Raw genomic sequence first — 10,669 nt, forward strand, 5'->3', positions numbered from 1 at the left:
GTTTTTAGAATGGTGAGAGAAATAGAGAAGAAACAGTGAGAATTCCCATCCTCTCCTTTCCTCACCCTACCCCCGTGAAGCTATGTTTAGGCTTACTGCATTTCATCTGTGCATTATCAGTAATATCTGATGAGTATTCAGCATTTATTGGCTTCTAAATACTTTATATACACATGTATTTAATCTTTACAACAACTTTGTGAGTTATGTATTGTAATTATCCCCATTTCATGGCTGAGCTCTCTGAGGCAGAACAAAGCAAGAGAATGTGTCCATGGTGCCTCCAGAATCCAATTACTTAACCTATCAACTCTCTCAGATGAGTAGGCTTTCTCCAGCATAGTTTGTTTCTTGGGTTTTCTTTCCAGCTTTTTTAGAATTGATGCCTCTACACCTCCTCCAGCCCAAGACAATACTGATTTCTTCCTGGCAACATCGTAATGGGAGATAAGCCAGTACTCACATGAGATCAATTTCTGAACCAATAGAATTTATCTCAATTTGTTCTGGATCAATGGAAGTTCTGTTCCACAAGCCCATGAGTAAAACAGAATATAGATCACACCCTCTTGCTGAAAATTCCAGACCATTGACCACACACTTTTTGGTTGTGCTGGTAGGACCATACTGATTGTGTTGAAGACACATTGGAACAAGCAAGCTGCCCAGGGTAACTTAGCAGTGCTTTGATATTAACACTAGCAGACATTTTTTGGACACTTACTATGGATCAGCATTGCCCTAGGAGATACACACACATTCTCTCTTTTAATCCTCTCAAGAATCTGAGGAGGTAGGTGTCATTATTAATTCGATTTTAAAGTTGAAGAAACTAAAGCACAGTGACGTGTACTAAGCTTTACAAGGTTTCATGGGTAGTTGGTAATGGACCCAAGATTCAAGCCTTGGAATACTTGTTCCATGCCCAAGTACCTAATCAGGTCACATGTCTATCTTCTACTTATTGCTTAAAACCTTTCATTGGAACTAGATGTGATGTGGTATGCTGGAAAGCACACTTAGAATTATTTAGTCTTATTCTGTGCCAGGCCCCATTCCAGAAAATCTGGCTTTAGTCTTCCGTATTAAACTTCACAGCAAACATTAGAAAGTGGTATTACATCCACATTTTACAAATAGGAAAACTGAGATTCAGCAAGATTGAGTAACTTGCCCATTGTTACACAGCTAGGAAGTGGCAGAATCCTCCCCTTCCCCTTCAGATTCCTGATCTGGAGCACAGTTGCAAATCAAGCACCTTTCAGATGCATATTCAGTGATCACTTGAAGATGGACTTTGTCACAGGCAAATATCATGAGGAATCATTAAAAACAGGGATGGCACCTGTGGTTTGAGATGATCTGACGAAGTCTTTCTCCAAGTAGTAAAACTATCCATGTTTGCCTCCTGGCATATGCTACGGCTCTGTCTCTGTAACAGGTCCTTCCCAACATTTCTTGCCAAGCACATACCCATTCATCCTTGAATAGTTCCTCAAATGTCATTGCCTCAGGGAAATCGAGCTGGCTGAGCCTTTCCCTCAGGAAAAGTGACTCTCTCCTCTTGGACAGCCCCACAGCACTGGGAATTCACCTTTATGGGGTCTCCTTAATGTTGGGGCCATTACCTGGGCATCACACAGAAAAGTTCCATAACTCAAATCCCAGTGGAAAACAGTGTTAGTAACTTTAACAAATAAAGAATGTTTGCGTTTGATTTCCAGCTCTTGCACTTGCTAGGTAGATGACCTTGGGCAGGTCATATAACCTCATTTTGCCTCAGTTTTTACAATCTGTAAAATGGGGTTTCCTTGAGAGAAATGAAAGAGTGCATGCCAAGTGCTTGATGTATTGCCTGTCATATAGTGATTTCTCCATAAATGGGAACAAATGTTACACTGCTCTATAACTGTTTGCACAAATGCCTTTTCCTCTGTCCATGGACCCCTCAAGAACAAGACCCTTTCTTATTCATCTCTGTCTCCTTAGAGCCTATCAAGATGCCTCCAACCCAGTAGATGCTTGATTGATGTCTGTGGAGTGACAAAATTGTATGCCTTTCATCCTTCGGTATCTCTTGGACTCCCCCCTCTTCCACTGCTCATCTCTGGAACTGAGGGGCTGCCCACCCCCTTCTCCCAAGGCAGGCCTTCTACTCCTCCTCAGACTTTGCAGTATTTCTTTGTCTAGCTTCAGCCTATAAGGCACCTACCCCCAAGCTCTCTCATTTCCTCTGATTCATCACTCCCAGAGCCCCATGTCCAACATAGCTTTATGTAGCGACACAAGTGGCAGTTCAGTGGTGTGTGCAAGCTTTGCTTTCATTTTGAATCAATGGAAGTTTTTTTAAAAAAAAAAATCTTACCTTATTCCTCAAAGGCCCATAAAGCCCTTCATGGGGCTCAAGAGACCTGTTCACTGTAAGATTTTAAAATTGCTCCCAAGTTACTTATCATTCATTCAGGCTCACGCTATTCTTTAAAATTCTTATTGATTTTGGAAACAATCCTTTAATTGATATCAACAAGCAATTATATTTTCCAGGCTGTAAATCTGCTTTACTTCCAATATTAAATTCATCGTCTCTGTAAATAATTTTCTCTTATTATGCATAGGTATTAACCAAACTATAAATAGCAGCATTAGCATACCGATGGTTGCCTTAACAATCAGTGACCCTTGAATTTGATTTAGAAAAATTGATTTCTGCTGAAATTTTCCCTTAAATGAAATTGCCATTCTTGCTAAATGTCTGGGCAAAGAAAGGCATTAGAGAGTCGTTACTTTCCATTTCTTCCTGGACTTCAATATAGCAAAATTTTAAGCAGGGGTTTACATAAATTCACCTGTTGATGAACATACCTTAAAAATCACTGTTTTAACAGCATGCATATTTGTTCTAATTTGATGCTCATGTTTGACTTTTTAAGAAAAGACACTTCTCAGCATCGTACTCCCTTCTAAACACACAGAGGCACATGGAATCTTCATCTTTTGAAATCTGATGTTAAGCTGTGAGAAGGCCTGTGGGGGCATTGAGTGTGAAGGGAAGGAGCAGAAAAGGCTCGGGGCTCCTACCAGAAAAATCTACAACCACTGAGCATGGTTACATCAAGGACCACGCAACAACATGGAAAAATGTCCATGATGTGACATCAGGAGAAGAATGCAGAATCTAGGGTGATACCTGGGGTAAAACCAAAGCAACGTAAAATATGTAGGCATGTGGATAAAACACAAAGGAGACTTAGGAAAATTAAAATAACTGATTTAGGGTGATTGAATTACACATAAATTTACTTTCTTTTTATTTATTTTTTTATCTTTATATTGTTGTTTTCTTAATAAATATAAAACTGGGACAAATGGGGAGAAAAAAAGAAGAAAGAGAAATATTTGAGTTAGAAAAACTATACTCTTAGCTTTGGTTAGAATTGTTTACCAATTCTATGATTCTAAGGAACTATAGTGTGATGAGAAGTTGTGGCTTTTGTGTTGGACCCAAGAGGGAACCCAGCCCTCCAGCAAGTAAGCAGGCTTCACATCCCACAGGACTTGTGATAACTCAATGAGATAATGTGTCTAAGGCAACCAGTACAGGGAGCTACTCTTAGCCCCACCTTCCACATTTCTAAAATAGGAATATTTATGTTTGTGTTCTCTAAACATTAGCTTATTTAAACCATATGGGAAGCTACTTTTTAAACTATAAAAGTATGTACAATACTGTTTTCATTGACTAAATGAGACTAAATTTAAAAGAAGAAAGGAGAAATGACTGCCCAAGGGGACAGAATCTGTAATCTCCCCTAACGATGGCTCTCTTTCATGGGTAGGGGTATCTGAAGCCCTGCCGGAATAGCTGTACCTCTTAGAGTCATGATGCCTTTGAGGGATAGGACTTGTTATTATAATGCAGTTTCTCCATGGGATAGAAAAGAGAATGGATGGTCATAATTTGAGACTTTAGCCCTAAAACAAAATTTGAGAGGTAACTTTTGTTGATCTGGAAATAAGACTCTTCAGCCCTGGGATGAAGACCTGCTGGGATATAAGGTTTGTTTCATGCATCTACCTTGGGATGCAGACTGAGAGCCCTTCAGGTCAGGACCTGGGGCTTGTTCATCTCCATATTCTCAGAGATGGGCTCAACCCACAGAAAGTACTTAATATGTGCTCTTGGTATGATAATATTAGGTATGGGGTAAATGTGTGTTTAGTGACAACATGCCCAATGATGATAGACTACACTGAAGGTATCACACTGCCACACGAGGGTGAGGCTGGTTATAGGATACGAGCCCTCTGACACATGATCTCTCACTGTGCTCTGAACATGGGCCAACTCAGGCCTCCTGCTGTGGATCCCAGCCATAGGATCCCTTCTCATCCTAGGTCTCTGAAACAGAGGACAGGAGAGCTTGTGCTGACCATATTTTTCTTTCTCTCTCTGAAATCTTTGCAAGTCTCTGGCTCCCTCTTAATTAAACTCACTTTCTCCATGGGGTCCCGAATGCTAGTTCTCTTTCTTCCATCTGTGATCACTCACCTTATAGGTGTCCTCCTTGAAGAAGAGATGCATGAGTGCATCCGCCCATACCAAGCTGAGTGATAGGCATGCAAACACTCAAGAAGGCCACTGAGATTTATGGCTGCCTCTCCTCATTTGCATTTATATTGCATGGTCCCTGAAGGCTAGAGCTTCTGGGGCAGAAGATGGAGGAAAGGAAGAGTCTACAAGAAACATGGAGGCACAGACAGCTTCAAAAGGGCCAGGATGGAATCGAAGCCACTCAAACTAGAAAATAAACACCTGACCAGACAATGGAGAGCTTGATTCAACCACTAGAGTTGAAGCTCATGAGTTCTATAACCGTTGGCAGTGTAATAACCCCTCTCTCCTAAGTTATATTGTGCATTAACAACTATTCAGTCCCTCTCTACCCAGGTCACAGTTCTGTAGGCAGAGTATGTAATTCCCCAAGGTTTGTCCAAAGGGTTTGCTTTGGTTAAGGAAACGAGAGTGTGGATATGATGCAGTTGTCTAACCATAAGCTTTCAATATACTTAGGGGATTTGGCTCTGCCCTTTTTGTTTCTACCCTCTACCATGAGAACAGCCTATTTTATAGAGTGCATCCCCTTCAGTCTGCACATGGAGCCCAGCTCAGTTCAGCCCCGCAGAGCCCAGCAAAACTACACCAACCTGCGGCCCTTATGAAAAATCAGCAAGAAATGAATGGCTGATGCTGTAAGCCTCTAATAAATTGGGGTGGCTTGTTACACAACAAAGCTGACTAATACAACCTCTCATGTACTAATACAACCTTTAATACAACTTTCCTGAGCTAATGCTCTGGGGAGTGTGTGTGTGTGTGTGTGTGTGTGTGTGTGTGTGTGTGTGTGGTTTGGAGAGGCAGGGAGGCTATATTAGACTTCATTTTCCTCTTAATCAGGAGACTGAGAGTGATAAGAGAGCGAATCTAGTGTCACACAGAATTATAAGCTAGGCCTCAGCATTACAAACACGACATGCTTCCTATACCCCCACAGCTTCCTTACCACACCGAGCCTGTCCCATCCTCTGGGTGACCTACATCTGGGATCCCCAAACCTGGGGTATGTCAGAATCCCCTGGGGATCCAGCTAACACAATAGATCCCCATCCTCCCCCATCCTGAGACCCTGAACCCCTTCACCACTGGGGTGAGTCTTAGATATCCATATTCTTAAGAGATAATAAAAAGCTCCAAGAAAGGCCCTGGTCTGTCAATCAGAGAAAAACCTTGTGCAGCCTCACCTCTGCTCCTCATTAGCTGTGACTAAAAGGCAAGTCACTTAACCTTTTATCAAAAATCGTAACAAGAATATTTGAACTCTCTTCTCTTCAGAGCTCTTGTAAGACCCAAATGCAGTAATTAATAGGTGTGAACGTGCATTGCCTATGGCAAAATGATGAGAAAAGGGGAGTGACTATGTGCATCTTGTAGCTTGCTACTGAGAAGCAATCGCTGATTCTCTCTCTTCAAGGTCAGCACCCCAAGGTGACTCACTTTTCTGGTGTTTGCAGCCCTGAGTGTGGACCTGACCTCCAGTGCCACTCCCAGCTGACCAGAGAGTGAAAGTAGGAGGGAGAGGCGCTATGTCAAGGGGAATTATTTAGAAGCCTAGAAAAGACCAACAAAACCCCTCCTCTGAATAACAGATCTGAAAGTGCCATACCAGCTCAGGAGGTTACAAAATCATTACCTGGGAAGGCTGAACTAGTTTTATCTCTGCTTCCACATTAATCACTTATTTGGTTTCTGAAAAGCCTTCAGTGCAGGAATGGTGGGAGCACACGTTAAGGATAGAAGATTCTCCTCCTACTCGCACTGGGACTGGGAGCAACTTAAGCATCATGTGGTCCACATCCCTAATTTTCCAGGTGAGGAAACTGAGGCCCCAGTGGAGTGAAGGGTCTGCCTAAGGTCACACAGCTCATCAAATCTTTTTGTTCCAAGTCAAAGGTCTTCTCCACTCCATTCTGCTAAAGAACAATGCCCTGCCTCTGTGTGTGTGTGTGTGTGTGACTGTGAGTAGGTGTAAGTAGATGTGAGAACATATTGTGGCTATGAGAAGGTATGAGTATATGTGTGTATATCTGTGTGAGGGGTATAAGTGTGTGTTATAGGGAAAGCATTAATGAATGGGGGCCTTAGGGGAGAGTAAGCACAGGGTAGAAATGCATCATGCTTTCCAGGGCGGTATATCTTCATTCATGGGTAGCACTACAGAGGCACTGCTTGACTCCTCTCTCCTACCCTTTATTAGCCATTGAAGCTTCTTTCATGCAATATAACTGTAAGTGACACCTAATTTTAGCCCATGGTTTCATAGACTTCCCATTTTCCATTCTCTCTGACTCTAGTACTTTACTAAGATACTGCAGAGTGCTCCAAGTTTATCCTCCAAGTTTATATACCCTCTACTCTCCTGTGAATGGACAAAGGGTGGCAACCCATGGGGAGAAAAGAAATAGCCAAAAAAACATACAGTGAACCCCTAGATGATCCATACCCAGGGCTTGTATGGGAAATTTAAAGTTTTGATATATTTTCAAATTATTCTTTCTAATCTTACAAGCCTAAAATGGAAATGTTGGCAGTTCCTAAAAAATTAGTAACTTGAATATATGAAAACTACTATGTAGCTCTGCTTAACACATGCTCTGGCATATTTTAACTATATTTTAAATTTTGGAAAGGCCAAAAGAGTACAAAAAGCTTCCAGGGCTCCAGGCCCTATTGAAATCTCAGACTCCATGTCTCAAAGATAGAGTACAAAAAGAGTTTGGCTTCTTTAAGTAAAAGGCTGTCAGAAGAAGGCTGTACATACAGTTCTGCACACTGCAGGCTCCAGGCTGAGTCTTTTGTGTGTCCAAGGTGTTTATTCATCAGAAAAGGCAGGACAGGCAAGTGGAGGGAACTGGGGAGGGGGCAGAGAGCAGAGAGCAGAGAGCAGAGACTTCCTGTGTCAGTGACTGAGTTATCAGGTAACCACAACTTGATTGAAAGGGAACCAGACTCTGAACCACAGGAGCTTTTCATTTGCTTTGTTCTCTAACCACAAAAGGAAAGGAAATAAAAAGTCAATTGTCTCTGAAAGGGACTTGGAGAGAGACAAGGAAGCAGAGACCTGAAGCAAAAGCCATGCCAAAAGGAATGAGGCCAGAGGTTCATGGACAGGCAGGAGCTAGAAAGAGTGTCAAAAGGATTTCTGGGGGATGAGAGGAAACCTTAGGTCAAGCAGCAATTAATGACAGTTCTCATTCAAAGGCACCATTCTATACCTCACCATGCTAGACCCCACTGAAACCAGGAACTTATTCACCTCCGAGGAGTAAAGTTAATTAGTGCATAGTGGTTTCTTCAAATTTTTTTTTTTTTAATAGAAGAATCGAGACTGACTGGATCATAAGCACTATATAGCAACTATTTACACATGGAGAAGCGGCATCGCGGTTCCCACTCGGTCCCCAACTGAACCTTTCCTGTGTGATCCTTGATAATTAGCTGCTCAATAGCAATGGTCCTCCTCATGGTAGTAAAGACGTGGTAGAAATAAGATATGTGACAGGCCAATCCGAATTTCCTTCCAGAGATATAAATCTACCCCCTTCTATGTCATTGGAAAAAAGTTCAAAATATGAATGAGTGAGAATTGTATGGTTATATAAATAATTTTGAAACTATTGTTGAGGTGGGCATGTGAATTATGTTGTTATTATAGATGTGGCCACACATCTTTGTGCTGTGACATCGAGCTGAAAACTGTGGTTTTAGATAAACGAAAGAGAACGTGGTGCAGGTGGGAAAGCTTTCAGAGCTCCAAGCCCTGTTGAAATTTCAGACTCCGTGTCTCCAAGATAGAGTGCGGGGTCATCTCTGAGATTCTTTCTCTACCAGCCTCAAGGACACTTTGACAAGTTCCCAAGCAGAAGGAAAATCACAGTTACACAATTTTGCTTGGATTCTCTTTGCTCTATAGCTATTCTAATTCACAAAATACTCCCACCATTAATTTAGAATATTATTCATCTCAAAACCAAAGCAAAACACATTCCCTTTGTACCAACATCAGGACAATTGTCAGGACAGATGTTAGGACCTTCTAAAACAACCTTCTTTATTTTTAGCAATTTTGAGAAGGCACATATGCCTTACTACCCACCCAAACAGACACTATTTTAGGACATTTGTGACCAATGTTTTCGTCTGCCTGTAACCTGATTTTGAACAAAAAAATTGCTAACAACAAAGTTAGCTACTGTTTCTGCAATGTTCCCCAGCTATTTTGTATAATTTGCTATTATAGAATTCATCAAATAGCATTTTAATTATTTGCCTAACTTATCTTTCTCCCCTTTGCCCAGATGATGATCTCTTTGAAGAATGGGATCATGTCTTATTCATGTCTTTGTAAACTCTTCACCAAAAGGCTTGCATATAGAAATTGGTCAATAAATATTTGATTTTGGATGGATGGATAGATGGACATTACAAATATGATATGATCTGCTCCCCAAAATATATAGATGTGTTTGATTTCCCATAATGAGAGGTGATCTATAATTTAATAACCAAGTCTGTACACCTATACCTTTCTAAGTAGAAAGTCTATAGTGATGGAGTCATCACCCAGCAGTTTAGAAATGGTCTTTATTGGGGACAAACTGTGGTCCCTCTGAGTTATCCAGGATCTCTGCTCAGGTCTCTCTCAAACTAGTCCAGCCAAGAAGTTAGAAAGCCTTGAACCAAGTCTCACTGTGCCCCCTGCTTCCTCACAAGAGCCATTTTGAGTCAATGGAACTCCACATACCAAATTATTACTTTCCTGGTATACTGAGCCAATTGCCCTCTGTTGGTTCCTAAGACTGACTTCGATGACATTTTCTAGCTTTAGCCATTTCCTCTCACTCCATACGCCTTTTTAGTTCTCCTGGATGAAAAGTATTCTCTGTAAACTACTGAGAAACTCATTTATATCAAAGAGTAAATGATTCACAAGGCTTGGTTTATTACTCCTTCTTGGAACCTTTGCAACCTAAAGGGGACAACATCTTAAGTCAAAAAAGTAATCTCAAATTGTGGCATTTCGGGCATAAGCATACCCTCAATTCTTTCCAGCTGGGCATACAGTTCTTGCCCAGAGCTATTGGCTGTACTGCCTACTTTCCCTCTTCAGTGCTGCCATCTTCCTACCATCTTCATTCATAGGTGACTTTTGCCCCTGAATCATGTGACTTCAGCATCTGCATGGATGACCATCCAACACTCTGGCCTCTCAATCCCTTGACCTCTTCATCCCCCGTGACCTTCTTCTCTATTATACATTGGTCACTTACTCTCAAAATCACCTAAATCTTGTCATCATGATTCATTTCATGCATAGGTCCCAACTTCCTCTCCATCTAGCTTGGTCAATTTTCCCCTAATGGTTTGTGCACCTCATTGGAACCACCAGTCAATTAACTCCCTTCACCTTTTGCCAATCCATCAGTCAGCTTCTTTCTTCCTTCTCTTCTTTATAAAACTTAGATCTTATAACCCATCACTCTATATCACTTTTCAGAACTCTAAACTCCTCTGTCACTCTTTTTATCACATCCATCTCGCAAAAAGCCAATTCTGAATGGACCCAACTCCATTCGTGCTCTGAAGCAGAGCACGAGCCGTTGAGTTTTATTGAGAATGTATCACAATAGGGCAGATCGATTTCACCATGTATTCATGATAACTGTTCTCAGACAGACTCTCAGCACTGCCCTGCAAGCATACCATATTTCTTTGATCAACTCTGTACCATGCTTCTGGCCTAACCTGCCCTCCTCAAACCTCTGACTCCCTCACTTCTTTCCTCACTCTTGGCTTACAACTCTGCCCCCTATTTCTCAGAGAACACCGAGTCTGTTACATGGAACTCTCTCACAACTCCCCAGTCGAGCACACAAGCCCACCCCCTCCTCCCTCCTATTCCTTGGCCTTTTCTCCCTCCCATCAAGGCTGGTTGGTCCATATGGCTTAAGACTCATCTTCTCCTGTCTTGTCAGGAGATGTGTATTATCCACAAACCCTTCTCTCTCTAGTTTCCTCTCAAAAGGATTTCTCTCAATGTCATTTAAATACCCA

The sequence above is a fragment of the Pteropus medius genome, unplaced genomic scaffold, assembly GCF_902729225.1.
Source record: "Pteropus medius unplaced genomic scaffold, Ma_sr-lr_union100, whole genome shotgun sequence".
In the NCBI taxonomy this organism is placed as follows: domain Eukaryota; kingdom Metazoa; phylum Chordata; class Mammalia; order Chiroptera; family Pteropodidae; genus Pteropus; species Pteropus medius.